Here is a 17,947-nt window from a genome sequence, read left to right as displayed (position 1 = left end):
CAATTGTTCCCTGCCCACTTCTAAAATAGGCTTTAGTTCAGGTACAAAAGCCACTTCGCAGGTTCCTGTAACTTCAGCCTTCTCTGGAGTTACGTCATGCTTATTTGAGTCAACTAAGAAACTCTCAGAGAGATCAAGTACATCTCCCAGCCTTCTACTTTGGGCCCGCGTGACTGCGCATGAAGGAAAGACAGCAGGAAAATTTTCCGCAAGCGACGAATTATCATTTTGAGCCGGTTCACTAATTACCAGTGGTCTAGGAAAAACATCTCCACCCGCAAGATCATTCCCTAGGATAACATCTACCCCATCAACTGGTAGATGTGAGCAAACTCCAAGTGTAGCAGGGCCTGTGACCAAATCTGACGTGAGATACAAGTCATGTAATGGCAAACTAAGACAGCCCATGCCAATCCCTCGCACTAGGATATTGGAGCCAGAGTATACGCTTGAAGCTGGTAACGATTTTTCACAAATAAGCGACTGGACTGATCCAGTGTCTCTTAAAATCTTCACCGGCTTACCCACTGCGTCAGGTGAATGAGACACTGCACCATCCAGTAAAAACGGCTGATACGCACTCGTAACAGTCTCTGTACCACAATTAGTATTACCGCCAGTGTGCACCAACGCTGCACTTTTAGGATGTGAAGCAGTAGTTTTCTGTTTCCAAGCCCGGCACTCAGAAATTATGTGATTTGGGTCCAGGCAGAAAAAGCAAGCCCTCTTGACATTCTTTTTATGGGGCGAATTTAGTTGTGTGCTAGGTTTAGTGTGTGGCAAGACAGATCTCACATCCTGGTCCGTATTAATGCTAGTCGAGAACATTGCATTACGTCGTGGTGTAACGAATACGTTCCGGTGCGTTAACGTAAATTCATCCGCTAAAACGGCCGCGTCAACGATAGAAGTCACCTTCTGTTCGTTTAAGTGAATTACCACATTCTCAGGTACACTACTCTTGAACTCCTCAAGTAAAATCAGCTCCTGAAGTTGTTCAAAAGTAGTGATCCGATTAGAAAGACACCACTTCTCAAACAGAGTGCGCTTTTCTCGGGCGAACTCAACGTAAGTCTGTTTGGCAGTTTTGGCATGTGAGCGGAACTTTTGTCTGTACGCCTCCGGTACTAATTCATACGCTCTAAGTACCGCAGCCTTCACAATGTCATAATCAAGTGATTGTTCTAGCGGCAAAGCGGAAGAAACTTCCTGGGCTTTCCCAGAAAGGCTGCACTGTAATAACAATGCCCACACATCTTTAGGCCAACGCAACTTCAAGGCTATGCGCTCGAATGTAACAAAATAAGCATCCACTTCGCTTTCCCTAAATGGTGGAACAAGTTTCAGATACCTGCTAACATCAAAATTTGCATTGGCTTCGGCCTCATGCGAATCTTGAGGTGTCGCAGAATAGGTATACGACGGAGAGCTAGCAGAAATACTTCGTGAACGAGGCAAAGGTACAGGTTTACCTTTCGGTTCGGGCACCTTACGTTCCAACTGACGCAATCGAATATCACGATCAGTTTCTGCCTCTATAACACGCAGTTTAACGAGCATTGTCTGATGTTCTTGTTTCTTAATCATGTAATCAAGCTCTTTCATCTTAAACGCTAACAATGGGTCACCAGAAGGCTCTACCACAGGGACACTAGGAGGGCCATCATCTGACACCGCTCGCTCTGCTACGTCAGGCGAAACCTCCTCCCTGGCAGAGGATTCTGGCAAAATTCCCATCTCTTCAAGTTTTTCACGAAGCACTTGCTTGATAACATGTTTTACTGCGTCTGCAGGAACAGTAATATTGAAAAAGTTAGCAATCAACAATAAATCCTTTTTCCTACAACGCTCAAAGACCTCTGTGGTAGGAGAGAGAGTGAATGCAACTAAATCAAACTCCATCTTAATACCACAGTTCCCTCTACCACAACAAAAAAAACAAACTGCCAAACAGTTTAGAAAAAGTAGACTTACCGGCGAATATGAGTGTCTCGTTATTAGTAACGGGAACGGACGAGCCCCCAATTGTTACGTTCCCCTTCTAGTCTAGGAGTTAGAAGGGAAGGCAACAAAAGAAAATAAGATAACTTATTAGAAAAGGTAACGCAAGGATGAAAAAAAAAAAAGAAAACGTGGAGGACACACTTCAGCCTCAGTCTCAGAGGGAAAACACAACACCACTTTAAGGGAAAGTCTAAATGTTTATTTCCTTATACCAAAAAGAGCTTGCCAGAAGGAGAACATGAGGGAATAAATTCTCAGGAGAGAGTATACCTAAAACAACAAACAAAACTGGAGCTAACTAAGGTTTAGAGAATCTACTTACCCTACTCAAAAACAAAGATGAAAAAACAACAACACAAACTTCCCTGAGCTCCCTCTTTAAACAATAAACAGGAGAAAACAATTGTACACAAAAAAAAAAGGCACTCTCTCCCTATGATTCCCAGATAACCCAATAATGATTGAGTTAAATGATACAATACCTTCTAGTTACCCACACATGGATTAACCCGAAAGCAGGCTAAAGAATGATGCTAGCACACAGAAAAAGTATAGGCCCACACCTAACTCAAAACTGTTAACCCTCAGTCACACACAGTACACTCAGGCAAACAATTTCAGTTTCCACTCTGAGGCTGGGGAGAAGTGTTCCTCAGCGCAGGATCTTCAGAATGCACCATATATACAGCTCTGCTCAGACTCAGGCATGCTCACAACGAGTTGCAGCTGGTGGCAATTAACCTGAGTACGAGAGTGAGGGAGAGAAACAGGGCACAACACAGCACAGGACACACACACAGGGATATGACAGTTACACACCAAAACACTCTGGGACGTAACATACATATACTAACTCTATCAAAACACAAGAAACCTGATTCATAATCGAGTCGTTCTGTCATAACTCTAGAACTAGTTTTCTATTCAACATGAACATATAGTCAAAGCACAATGACTGTCAAAATACTAACAGTTGATGGCATTATGAAAACTGCATTACTTGTCATGTTTCAGTTCTACCTGCAGATAATATGAAATCTATTGTTTATAATTCAGTTTTATTTTACTGCAGTAAAACAGGCTTATGTAAGCCATTCTACATTTTTGGTTGAGTGTTGAATGTGTGCATTCTTGGCAACATAATTGAATGAGTCATTACTTTATAGAATGTACAGTAGAAAAAAAGAAGAAAGTAACAGAATTGTTCAGCCACTGGTCAAATGAGTCCCCTATGCAGAACTTCAGTTGACCCCTTGGTTGAAATCTCTTTCTGGGGGTGTGGTGTTGATGGTGCCCCCATAGAGGGTGCATGGGATGGTGTCCCCTTACGCAGTCCATATTCTGCATATATGAAACTGTTGTAGTGGAATTAATGTGATAAAAGCTTTACATGAAGCTTTAACTGAAATTGTATTTATTTAACAAAATATGGTTTGGGGCAGAAAATTAACTATTTGGTTGATTGTGTGATGTGGGCATGTTGCTGTGTTAAGAGTTTAGAAAAAGTACTTTAAATATTGGTAAACACTTGTTAGCATTTGTAAAAAACTGCAAATAATAATTAGTCCAATCACAACTAATTACAATTTCAGCTGAAAGCCGACCCAGGTGTCCTATTTTTAGTCTCTCTTACAGTAGTTTTTTTTTTTTTTTCAGTCATCTTTTAGTATATGTTCATAATGATTTTCCCTGGAAACATGGATCAAGGAAGACACACTGAAGAAGAAGTTGATGCTTTTTATTTGTTTGTTTTTGTAATTATTGCTTCAGGAATTTTTGTTTTTTATTTCAACTTTTTATTTTTTGCAAGTATTACTATATGTAAAGATAGAAAAAAACAAATTGCTGTATTTTTCATTCACGTATATTTGTGTATCTACAGCTGAATTTGTTTTTAAATCAAAAGAGAACACACTTTTGTTGTTAGAATTTATTTTTGATAAATGCATTAATAGAAAAAAGTGCTTCATTATGCACTTTTACGCATTATGCACTTGATAACATAAGAGTGTGTTTGGTTTGCTGTGTTAATTGTTTTGAGAACAACTACATTCATTTGGAGAAATTTGTAAAATCGATTGAGAAAAACTGTAAGCCTCTGAATGGTTCTTCAGTGGTTCTTTGGGGTGGTTAAGGTGCTATATAGCATCACTGCCATACAAAGAACCGGTTAAGCCCCTTTAAAGGTTCTTTATGAGCCAAAGATCCACTGTTGGTGCTGTTTAGCACCATTTTTGTTGAAGAAATAAAATGCGATATGGCACCTCTAATGGGTTCTACATAGCACCATTTGACAAAGGTGCTGAAGAGCACCTTTAAAGATAGCACCAAAAGTGATTCCTCTATGATTATGAACCAACAATCGTTCAACCTGCCTAATTGTAACTAAACATGTTTTCACACACTAGGGGTCGCTGTGAGCGCACTAGATTCAGTAGCAGCGCTGATTCTCGCAGCTCTCGCCGGGTGCAGTGGCGCGCGCCTGTAATCCAAGCTACTGGGAGGCTGAGGCTGGAGGATCGCTTGAGCTCAGGGCTTCTGGGCTGCAGTGGACTATGTCGATCGGGTGTCCGCACTAAGTTCGGTATCGATATGGTGCTCCTGGGGGAGCCCGGGACCACCAGGTCGTCTAAGGAGGGGTGAACCGGCCCAGGTCGGAGACGGAGCAGGTCAAAGCCCCCGTGCCGATCAGTAGCGGGATCGCGCCTGTGAATAGACACTGCAGTGCAGCCTGAGCGATACAGAGAGACTCAGTCTTTTGTGTTTGTTCTTGTTCATTAGGATAGAACTGAAAGAAGAAGACATTTTTATAGATGAATAATGTGACTAGACTACATAATTTAAATTTATGACCGTGCATTTCCATTTTACTTGTTAACTCCAGATATTAGCTACTCTCACTTTCAAATTTGTAATCTTTTTCAAATCTGAAGTGTTAAATGACAATTGATGATTTGCACTGATGTGCTGTACTGTATCAAATTATTGGTAGCCTTTTTATTTTTATTTATTTATTTATTTATTTTTTATTTTTTGTCATCTTTTGGTAAATGGGGGAATTGGCTTCAGACAAAAAGACAAAATGCAGACAAAAATGGTAAAAACATTTGTAGGATTGACAACAACAGTATACAGTACTCATATGGGCTCCTCCATCATTAAGACTTTGTATTGCTGATCTAAAATGTAAAAAATAAAATTAAAATAAAAAAAAAAGGCTTTCAACTTCAACTACAACTTCAACACTTCCCCGAGGGGCAACAGTTTTGCAGACAGTGGCAATAAACAAAGAATACATGCATCCACCCAGTCGACAACAGGACATACCGTTAAATACCGTTAAATTCTCAGTTTTTGGAAGTGAAAAATAACAATTCATTGTAAAATTTACAGTGAAAAAAACGTATATTGACATTCCCACAATTCCCTGCGTGATACTTCATATTTGATATATTTTCGTTGAAATAACTCTGTTTATTCTTAGTTTTTCTAATTTTTTTCTAATCAGTTATGTACATTAGGGTTTTATGTTACATATAATGTTGTTAAATTAATGTTTATTGCATTTTTAAAATGTCATGCATATTACCATGATGGTGTTTAGTGTGTGTGTGAATGACACTGTGTGCTCCTTCTATTAGTATTGTCTTCCTCAGCTTGTGGAAAAGCTGCTTGTGATGAACTTTGATTCATCATGTGACTCTCGTCACCACTGTGTTTGGTGACTGTCAGTGTTATAAAGATATAAAACAGATATTAGTACTTCATTAGGTTAGTAAATTAACATTATATCAGTTAATGAAATACGTTATTTTACCGTAAATTTAACAGATTTAAAATGTAAAATTCACATGTAACTCCGTAAGTATGTTTACGGTTTTTACAGTATTGTTCTGGTAACCACAGCTGCCGGTATTTTTCCGTAGAAACAACGGGATTTTTTTTTACAGTGCCTAAGATTATTCTAGTTGATTAATTATTCTGTCACAGACTTTCTAAATGCACGTTTTATTCCTAATAAATGTACTACACTGTAAAAAGTAAAACATTGGTGTTCTTCGTTTGATATATTTTTTTCCATTCCAATAGCCTAAAATTATTAGATTGTTAAGTAAAATTACATTTTGTAATTTATATGTGTCTTTCAATCTATTTTCTTAGATCGATACAATATAAAATTATAACATAACAATGAAATTTAAATCATACATTCGATCAAACGACTTTTATTAGATTAAGCATGGTTTGCGCATGCGCACACATGAAAACTCGAGAGAAGGTTCTGGAAGAGACCTACGGCAGCAGAAGTGGCAGAAGTCGGAGGAGGCGCGAAGCGAACAGGACAGGACACTTTGTCAGGTAAGGGAGGAATTAATCAAAATTGTACGTCTGTGTTATCCTTGCCCTTTATTTCAGCACTCACACTATAATTTTTATAAGGTAACGTTAACTAGTTCAGTTTTTATAAGGTGACTTCCTTGTCACTGTTTTACTGATAGCCAGTCTACCGCGACCTTTCTAGCATAACGTTAAAGTAATGAGGAAACTCATCCAGCATTTAAATACTTGAATAGCATTAACGTCATATCATTTTAATGAACAGATACGCAGATTAGAATTTATTATAACGTTAATTTTGACATTAGCGGTATAGCGTTAACATTGCGCCATTTTACAGCTAACGATTTTCCTGGGAAATCCAAGAACTTAATATTATCTACCGATTGAACGGATATTATGAAAGGAAAAAATATTTTTTTAGTTGTATTCATGACTAAAGCTTGAGTATATTGCATTTCTTTGCCGAAAGAAATGAATCACCTCAATATGCGAGTGACGTGTAACGTTTCCCGCTCAGAATTTAGGCTTAACGTTACTGGCTCACCTCCGGGCGCTCAATGCCATTATAAACGTTGATTTTATATGTTTTATGTTTTAAATTTGCGAAGGCAGGAAATGAATGTGAGGAAAATTAATGTACACTTTGAAACTGTAAAACTAAAATGGATTAATGTTTGGATTTTAATTTTAGGAAAGCTGCTGCTTGGTAGGCCTAGTTCCTGGTGCCAGTTTTGGTTGTCCAGTCTTCGCTGACACTGGTAAGTTGTTTTTGCCATTGAGGGGAGGGGGTTGGGGTCAGTAGGTGATTCGTGCATTACATTCAATACTGATTGCACTGATTCAGGGCTGGAGCAAATGATTACATATGCTGCGTCCCAATTCGCCTACTTATACGCCCTAAAAGTATGTACTCTTTTTGTGGAGAAAAAGTATAAACTTTTGAGTGTGTAGCAAAAGAGTATGCAAGCCATGGGAGATAAGTTACTACTTTGTCATCTTTAACGGACGGATCTGTCGCGTGCATCCTGTCATCGTAAACTGGCATGTCAATCATCTTATCACAGTTAAAATCCTCCATTCCATCTATTTTAATTTCCTACCTTTTCGGAGAGAAATGTTGTAGCACGTTCATCTACCAGTCGTGTGTTTTCCATGCGGAGACTGTCCTGGTGTGTTTGCAATTTGAATATAATGATTCATTTAAAAGTTAATGGCTTAACGTATCTTTGCAAATGTTCAAAATGCTGCTGCAGTTGCAATATAATGTAGATAACATTGAATAAATAAATTTTTGCCAGGTAAGATACTGCTAATTAATTTACTTATGTTTCAGAAAGATGACAATTTAATATTTGACTGGGAAGAATTGCAAATGTTGTGGGAGAGGTGGCCAGCACTTTTTCAAATTGAAGAGGTCAGTTTTGGTACAAAACTATGTTGATTCTTGTTCATTTGGTATTCATAACAGTAATTTGATTACAGCTTTTGTTACTAATTTAAATAATTTGGTCAATTATTAATCCCAAACTTTGTATTTTCTGCTCTTTTCATTTTTTAGATCAGTGCAGAGTTCATGAGAATCACAACGGAAAAAGGGTGGCGTGACAAAAGAAAAGAATGGCAGGATTTTACATCGTTTAGATGAGGTATGTACAATTACGACTGAGTCAGACTGAATCAAATATGTTTGATATTATCTTAACTGGTCTGTTCTATGGTCGCTATGACAGGGTTGTACATTAACTTTTTACTTGGGTAAAGCTGGTTTTATATTCGCACATTCAGACATCCGTATTCAATAGCCTTGTTAATCACACTACATTGGACATTCAGAAGTAAATATGCCATTAAAACAATACTTGCCTATTTTGATCGACTGTGAAAAATGTTGTAAGTTGACAATGGTTGGTTGTCAATATCGTGTCGCTGGTTAAAATTCGCAAACATTAATGTATTGCACATTTATTGAAAGTCTGAATTTATCAGAAGTCCGAATGTGCGAATATAAAACCAACTTTACCCAAGTTAACTTTTTTTGCGCGTAACACTGGTGCTACAAAGGTTAAAAGATTTTTAGCACCAGTAGCCTGAAAGTTGTCAGCACAGACTGATTTCTTTTGTAGCATGTTTGTCACACTGTACAGCCCTGTATGATACCAACATTAAAACCCTGACAACTCAATTGTTTGTGCTCAAAACGAACTCCGTCTAACCACAATGAGTGAAGATCTGAGCATGATGCCCCTAAAACTAACATTGTTAGCCTTTTCAGTGTGGTGTTATATGGAGGCAATCTGCATTTGGCTCAGCTGAAGTGTTATGGATGCCCTGGTTGTTTTAAAGGGATAGTTCACCCAAAAATGAAAATTTGATGTTTATCTGCTTACCCCCAGCGCATCCAAGATGTAGGTGACTTTGTTTCTTCAGTAAAACACAAATTAAGATTTTTAACTCCAAACGCTGCCATCTGTCAGTGGTACAATGCAAGTCAGCGGGAACTTGGACTATAAAAGTAAATAAAACACGACAGACAAATCCAAACGAAGCGCCACCAACGCTCGTGACGACACATTGATGTCTTAAGACACGAAACGATCGGTTTGTGTGAGAAACTGAACAGTATTTATATAATTTTTTACCTCTAATACACCACTATGTCCAACTGTGTTCATCAATCGATTCGTGATGTCTGATCGCGCTCTGACAAAAGCAGTGATGTCTCGCCCATATACTTCAATGAGTGCTAGACATCACTTCCGTTGTCGGAGCGAGTTCAGACATCTCAAATCGATTGATGAACACAGTTGGACATAGTGGTGTATTAGAGGTAAAAAATTATATAAATACTGTTCGGTTTCTCACACAAACCGATCGTTTCGTGTCTTAATTTAATTTTGGATTTGTCTATGGAAGTTTTTTCGACTCTTATAGTCCAAGTTCCCGCTGACTTGCATTGTACCACTGACAGACGGCAGCGGTTGATTTAAAAATCATCATTTGCGTTCTACTGAAGAAACAAAGACATCTACATCTTGGATGCGCTGGGGGTAAGCAGATAAACATCACATTTTCATTTTTGGGTGAACTATCCCTTTAAAGGTTGTATCAGCGATTGCAGGCCGAAAACATAAATGATCATATTCATCCTTATGATCCGCTAGCTGCACGCCCCATAAGCAGGCCGTCAAAAAAAACGCCTTTGTAGGCAGCCTAGGGTCTGAGATCTGTACACAAAAACAATAGACCGCAACAGTGCTATCAACCACTCAAAACCAAAATAGTGTTTAATTTTCTGAGATACTGATACACTCTTTATTCATTACTATGTATTGTCTTGCCAGGATATGCCAGGTGATGGACTGGAGCAAACAATGGCCGTCTTAATCTGTGAGACAGACAGACACCAGGGTTCTCATTGAGTCCACAGAGGTCCTCAGTAACGTGCCCTCAACCGCAGCTGCTTGTAGCAATGCTGTTTGGACTAACATATGTGGTATACCTCGAGTATCCAAAAGAACTGAAATTCACTTGAGTTTTTTCTGAAAGTTTTAATGGAACTTGGCGCAAGAAAAATGACCCCCAAAATATGTCGCCTCTCCACTCTGCTGCATAGTCAATGACTGACTGACAGCCTCCATTTCAGTGCTTTGATGAACACAGGATGGCAGAAATTCTTTCACCCCAGTCTCCACTACATCGTATTAGTAGTTGTTTGTTGTTTACTGGATGTGGCAATATCTCTGATTTGTATTTGATTTAAATTTATTTCTCTGAATTATATTTGTATTTGTAAAACAATGTTTGTTTTGCCAAAAAAAGTCTAATCTTAAGAACAGTGATTTAATAAATCTTTTAAAATAATGTTTGATCTGACTCATTTAAAATATATATATTTTGAGAGAATTTAAAATTTTTAATTGTCAATTGTGAAGCAATTTATATTACTTGCAATGAATACATATTTCAGATTGAAGAAAATTAAATTTAGATCAAGTCTCTTAAAAACCTTTTTTTTTAATTTAAGCCAATTTAAAATATTGATTTACACCAAATTCAGAAAAGAGTTTGCATGAAATGCAGAAAATTAGTTTGAACTGAATGGTTTCTGAACATTAGGTCAATGTAAAATCTTTATTGTGAATGGTTACTTCAATTTTATTAAGTTAATCCAATGTTTCACTTTTTACAGTGTATTCTTCTCTAAATATGTTTCCATCATGTATTATGTGCATACAACAGCAGCTCAAAAGTATTGAAAAAATATATCAAACAACACTTGATAAGCATTTTTTTTTTTTACAATTGCTAACAAGCATTTACCAATACTTAAACTACTTTTTCTAAACTCTTAACACAGCAACACACCTACATCACACAATCAGCCAAATAGTTAATTTTCTGCCCAAAACCATATTTTGTTAAATAAATACAAACTCTACATTTCAAAATGCTAAAAACCCTTTTCTACATATACTAACTCTATCAAAACACAGCAAACCTGATTCATAATCGAGTCGTTCTGTCATAACTCTAGAACTAGTTTTCTATTCAACATGAACATATAGTCAAAGCACAATGACTGTCAAAATACTAACAGTTGATGGCATTATGAAAACTGCATTACTTGTCATGTTTCAGTTCTACCTGCAGATAATATGAAATCTATTGTTTATAATTCAGTTTTATTTTACTGCAGTAAAACAGGCTTATGTAAGCCATTCTACATTTTTGGTTGAGTGTTGAATGTGTGCATTCTTGGCAACATAATTGAATGAGTCCTTACTTTATAGAATGTACAGTAGAAAAAAAGAAGAAAGTAACAGAATTGTTCAGCCACTGGTCAAATGAGTCCCCTATGCAGAACTTCAGTTGACCCCTTGGTTGAAATCTCTTTCTGGGGGTGTGGTGTTGATGGTGCCCCCATAGAGGGTGCATGGGATGGTGTCCCCTTACGCAGTCCATATTCTGCATATATGAAACTGTGGTAGTGGAATTAATGTGATAAAAGCTTTACATGAAGCTTTAACTGAAATTGTATTTATTTAACAAAATATGGTTTGGGGCAGAAAATTAACTATTTGGTTGATTGTGTGATGTGGGCATGTTGCTGTGTTAAGAGTTTAGAAAAAGTACTTTAAATATTGGTAAACACTTGTTAGCATTTGTAAAAAACTGCAAATAATAATTAGTCCAATCACAACTAATTACAATTTCAGCTGAAAGCCGACCCAGGTGTCCTATTTTTAGTCTCTCTTACAGTAGTTATTTTTTTTTTTCAGTCATCTTTTAGTATATATTCATAATGATTTTCCCTGGAAACATGGATCAAGGAAGACACACTGAAGAAGAAGTTGATGCTTTTTCTTTGTTTGTTTTTGTAATTATTGCTTCAGGAATTTTTGTTTTTTATTTCAACTTTTTATTTTTTGCAAGTATTACTATATGTAAAGATAGAAAAAAACAAATTGCTGTATTTTTCATTCACGTATATTTGTGTATCTACAGCTGAATTTGTTTTTAAATCAAAAGAGAACACACTTTTGTTGTTAGAATTTATTTTTGATAAATGCATTAATAGAAACAAGTGCTTCATTATGCACTTTTACGCATTATGCACTTGATAACATAAGAGTGTGTTTGGTTTGCTGTGTTAATTGTTTTGAGAACAACTACATTCATTTGGAGAAATTTGTAAAATCGATTGAGAAAAACTGTAAGCCTCTGAATGGTTCTTCAGTGGTTCTTTGGGGTGGTTAAGGTGCTATATAGCATCACTGCCATACAAAGAACCGGTTAAGCCCCTTTAAAGGTTCTTTATGAGCCAAAGATCCACTGTTGGTGCTGTTTAGCACCATTTTTGTTGAAGAAATAAAATGCGATATGGCACCTCTAATGGGTTCTACATAGCACCATTTGACAAAGGTGCTGAAGAGCACCTTTAAAGATAGCACCAAAAGTGATTCCTCTATGATTATGAACCAACAATCGTTCAACCTGCCTAATTGTAACTAAACATGTTTTCACACACTAGAGGTCGCTGTGAGCGCACTAGATTCAGTAGCAGCGCTGATTCTCGCAGCTCTCGCCGGGTGCAGTGGCGCGCGCCTGTAATCCAAGCTACTGGGAGTCTGAGGCTGGAGGATCGCTTGAGCTCAGGGCTTCTGGGCTGCAGTGGACTATGTCGATCGGGTGTCCGCACTAAGTTCGGTATCGATATGGTGCTCCTGGGGGAGCCCGGGACCACCAGGTCGTCTAAGGAGGGGTGAACCGGCCCAGGTCGGAGACGGAGCAGGTCAAAGCCCCCGTGCCGATCAGTAGCGGGATCGCGCCTGTGAATAGACACTGCAGTGCAGCCTGAGCGATACAGAGAGACTCAGTCTTTTGTGTTTGTTCTTGTTCATTAGGATAGAACTGAAAGAAGAAGACATTTTTATAGATGAATAATGTGACTAGACTACATAATTTAAATTTATGACCGTGCATTTCCATTTTACTTGTTAACTCCAGATATTAGCTACTCTCACTTTCAAATTTGTAATCTTTTTCAAATCTGAAGTGTTAAATGACAATTGATGATTTGCACTGATGTGCTGTACTGTATCAAATTATTGGTAGCCTTTTTAATTTTATTTATTTATTTTTTTATTTTTTGTCATCTTTTGGTAAATGGGGGAATTGGCTTCAGACAAAAAGACAAAATGCAGACAAAAATGGTAAAAACATTTCTAGGATTGACAACAACAGTATACAGTACTCATATGGGCTCCTCCATCATTAAGACTTTGTATTGCTGATCTAAAATGTAAAAAATAAAATTAAAATAAAAAAAAAAGGCTTTCAACTTCAACTACAACTTCAACACTTCCCCGAGGGGCAACAGTTTTGCAGACAGTGGCAATAAACAAAGAATAGGCCTACATGATGCATCCACCCAGTCGACAACAAGACATTACAATAAAAACATAGGGATAAAAATAAACTTAAGTTTAGTTTAGTGGCTTTTTAACAAGTTCAAGTTTAAATTCGACCGATTCGATTCTGGCTTTGGAATTTCAGAATGATCATATCATCATTTCAGATGCGATAAGTAGCCTACGAAGATTATTCTAGTTGATTAATTATTCTGTCACAGACTTTTTAAATGCACGTTTTATTCCTAATAAATGTACTATTAGTTTCTTCTCTAAATATGTTTCCATCACGTATTATGTGCAATTTATTTCGTTGAATAAAAACTATCCAACCCAACGATTTATTCACATATTTTGCAGTAGCCTATCTTAACCCTCTACTGCACACATGTTGATGGCACATGAAAAAAAAAAAGGAAGACATTGATATATTGAATTTGATACATATAGTTCTGTATCATGTAGTGTCTCATGCCACGTGAAGTAGGCTACATTATAGCCTATTATAATGTAGCCTACTTCATGTGATAAGATTTCACTCCAAATACGAATATTGACGAATATTGACACCAACACCTTACTGGACTCGACCTTTCTAATTGGTTGTAATCATTTAAAGAAAAATGTACTAAACATAGGGCTTAAGAAAACTTTCCGTTGCCTAAGGGCAACGCTGTGCTGTAGAGGGTTAAAATGTGCAGACGTAGCTGTTTTTTTTTATTTTTTTTTTAGAAAACCAATATGACTCATTTAAAATTCTATACTACTTACATTACTGCATGCACAAGTTTCAGAAACCCACTTTAAAAATGACGGTCAAATGCAATAGATCATCGTTAAGACATGGTTATGGACCCTTTCTTTGTCCATTTATTCAGCTTCTTAATGATTTTAGTAGTAACATTTAACATAGATAGGCTTTAGCAAGTTATTGACAACATTATTTCTATTATACTTAATGTTTTTGAACATGCACACTGCTTCTGTCTCGCGCAGACGCGCGTGAGAGCCTTTAAAAGTATTTGGCTGCGGAAAGATGTGTTCGGCATGTGCACTGCACACTATCTAATGGACTTTTGTTTTCAAGCAGTGGCATAACTTTGTTTTACAATGTGGGTGGGACAGAAATGTGTGTGTGTGTGTGGGGGGGGGGTTGTAATTGTATTATTACAATAATAATAATATGATATTAAAATTAATACGATAGTTTCTTCCTTAAATCTGCTATAATATATCGTTAGTCTCAAGAGTATGTACATTAGTTAATAAATATGTGGATCCGCATTTAATGACATGTTGTCCTGATGGACTAATGGTAGCACTTTTGTTTAGCGTGCAAGAGGTTCAGGGTTCTAATCCATCCATATTTAATTTTATTTTCTCATTAAAACCAAAGATGTTCATCAGTGATTGTATATCAAGAACAGGGACGCGTTTATATGTATTTTGTTTTGTGATTTCAACATAACGAACAGAGAGTCACTGCAACAGTTAAGCGATAGAAGCGCTCGTCCGTGTGAATCCACAGTGTGCACGAGCGCCAAGAGAACACTGTTGCGCCTCTGATAACAGCGACAATGAGCACTCAACATGATTTCAAAAACAACACATCCTAGCGCCAGATCGCCTATTATTAACACAAACTGATAATCAACTAGGTGTTTCTTTTGTAGATATCTGTGCCGTGAGATGTTTCAAAAAGTGGTGGGGACATGTCCCACCCGTCCCATATTCTGCATATTCTTATTCTTTTCTTGCTCTATGTATACTTTCCCTTTTATACTTTTCCTGTTGCAACTGTGATAAATGCGTAAACAGATAGGAAAACTGAATCCCTCTGTTGTGTGTATTATTCGTGTTTTTTTTTGTTTTTGTTTTTTTGTTTTTTACAATGCATCGTTTACCAATACTTAAACTACTTTTTCTAAACTCTTAACACAGCAACACTACATCACACAATCAGCCAAATAGTTAATTTTCTGCCCCAAACCATATTTTGTTAAATAAATACAAATTCTACATTTCAAAATGCTAAAAACCCTTTTCTACATATACTAACTCTATCAAAACACAGCAAACCTGATTCATAATCGAGTCGTTCTGTCAAAACTCTAGAACTAGTTTTCTATTCAACATGAACATATAGTCAATCAAAGCAAAATAACTGTCAAAATACTAACAGTTGAAGGCATTATGAAAACTGCATTACTTGTCATGTTTCGGTTCTACCTGCAGAAAATATAAAATCCACAATTTTTAAAATTCAGTTTCCTTATAAGTAAGACATTCATACATTACTTTATAAAATGTGCAGAAGAAAAAATATATAAAGTAACAGAATTGCTCAGGGCAGCTACTGGTCAAATGAGTCCCCTTTGCAGAACTTCAATTGACACCTCCATTGAAATCTCTTTCTGGGGGTGGGTGTGTGGTGTTGATGGTGCTCATGTAGAGGATGGGATGGTGTCCTCTTGGTAGTTAGTGCCCTACACAGACCACTTATTCTGTGTATATGGAAAAGTGGTAGTGGAATCGTTGTAGTAAAATCATTGAATTGAAGCCTGAAATGAAAACATGAAATTGCTGCCATTGATCAACAAACAAATCCAATATACATGGCCTTTGGTTATTATGGAAGCTTTTTTCCACCAAAGAATAAAGCAAAGGGAATTGTAATTTTTTCTATTTACATATTTATTCATTTTATTTTTGTGTTTACATCTCACAATTCTGACTTTTTTCACAGAATTGTGAAATATAAACTATAGGAATTGAGAGAAAAAGTCAGACTTGTGAGATAAAAAAGACACAATTACCTTTTTTTTATTCATGGCAGAAATAAGCTTTCATAGGTTCCACATGCGTAAAAGAGGAAAGCCATAGATGCACAATCCAGCACACATTCTTCCTCCTCTCCCATAGCTCTTCTTCTCTCTTCTCCTTCATCTGTTCCTCTCCCTTAACCAGACATTTTTTCTCTCTCTGCTCCTCTGTGTTGTTCTTCATCCTCACTGAACAAATCTGATTCAAAGAGTCATATTTTACTGTCTGTCCATGTAATGGAAAGAACTTCAACACCTGACTATGCCTCCAACTGAGATCTGAATTTGCTATTTCTCAATATTTCAGTGATCTGTTAATTAAAAATGCTTATTGTTAAAAAATTTCTTCATTTTTTTACTTTGACATCTTTATGTCTTGGGCTTTTTCCACTATGCATATCATGTACCTACCTAGACAAAACAACACACACACACACACACACACACACACACACATTTATGCACATACATTTCTTGCTTGTTATTATATTTCTTTACAGTTTTTTCCAATTGCTAACACACAATTTTTCAAACTAGTCTGGTTTTATCAAAACACTTAACACAATTCACAAAACCACACACCCAAACTGCAAAATACCTCATATATCCTGCAAAATGAAGCACTGCAACCGAAACTACACAGAGCATTATCAAAATCAAACTTTTGCATGAAATGGCACACACTTCATTCATATTACCAGATTTTTGCCTAACCACCTACACACTGTTGGGCATAATGAAAAGCACCCCCATCTTTAGTATGCTTTGCCATAATACTAAAATATGTATCAGATTGTTCACATGCACAGAAATATTTGCAGATACACACACATGCTGTTGCAACATTTTTATTTTTTTTCCTTCACTACAGTAAACAAGTCAGTACAACATAAGCACAGCAGATATATTTACATGGGACTGAACAAAAATATTCTTACAAAAAAAGTAAACTGAAAAAGAAAATTTCTGAAAAAAAAAAATATTACAGTAAAAAAAACAAAACAAAAAAAAAGGCAAGAAAAATAATTAGGCAGCATCTTGCCGCACAGCCGGGTCTGGCCACAACGCCTCGTCAACATCACAGGCAATATCTTCCCTTGCCAGACATCGAGGGAAGAAGCGCCTTGAGTGACTTATCCATCCCTGAATTGCACCCACATCAATCTCATCACATGCCTCTTCCATGGCCTGCACAAGAGGCATGCGCACAAAGGGCTGCCGGTCGTATACCTTCCACCGCCATGCCGAAAAGAATTCTTCTATGGGGTTCAGAAATGGTGAGTATGGTGGGAGGTATTGCACGAGAAATGTTGGGTGGTCAGCAAACCAGTTTTGGACTGGGGCTGCACGATGAAAGCTCAAGTTGTCCCATACTACAACGTACCGGTTTCTTCGATGGTCTGCATCATTCATACGCTCTGGTGGTATGAGAATGTTGTGAAGTCTGTCCAGAAATGTGAGAATATGGGCTGTGTTGTATGGTCCAAGTTTGGCATGACGGTGGAGGACACCATGCATATTGGAGATGGCAGCGCACATTGTGATGTTCCCACCACGTTGGCCAGGAACATCTATAATGGCTCTGTGGCCAATGAGGTTTCTCCCTCTTCTTCTGGTCTTTGCTAGGTTGAACCCAGCCTCATCTATAAAGATGAACTCATGTGGGATTGCATGAGCATCCATTTCCAGTACTCCCTGAAAACAAAGAACAAAAATCACTCAATATGGTGTTATCCAGTACACTGGGAAACAATGTTGTGTGTAGTGTACTGCAGTCAATATAGTACTTACATCCACATATGCTCGTCTGAACTCTTTGTTTCTTTGAGAGTTTCTCTCAAACGGCACCTTATAAAGTTGTTTCATTCT

At 37.2% G+C, this 17,947-nt stretch overlaps 1 long non-coding RNA gene across 1 annotated transcript; it reads left to right on the top strand.

Annotated features, from left to right (window-relative positions):
• Positions 1–6,277: 6,277 nt before the first annotated feature.
• LOC137021141 (uncharacterized) lies at positions 6,278–10,082 on the top strand. The gene is made up of 5 exons (XR_010895284.1): positions 6,278–6,363; positions 7,037–7,103; positions 7,679–7,759; positions 7,904–7,991; positions 9,687–10,082. It is a non-coding gene; the product is annotated as an uncharacterized lncRNA (long non-coding RNA).
• Positions 10,083–17,947: the final 7,865 nt, after the last annotated feature.

Source organism: Chanodichthys erythropterus, chromosome 6 (assembly GCF_024489055.1).
Source record: "Chanodichthys erythropterus isolate Z2021 chromosome 6, ASM2448905v1, whole genome shotgun sequence".
NCBI classification, from domain to species: domain Eukaryota; kingdom Metazoa; phylum Chordata; class Actinopteri; order Cypriniformes; family Xenocyprididae; genus Chanodichthys; species Chanodichthys erythropterus.
The sequence above is the reverse complement of the archived record's forward strand: the minus strand, read 5'-3'. Positions and strand labels throughout refer to the sequence as shown.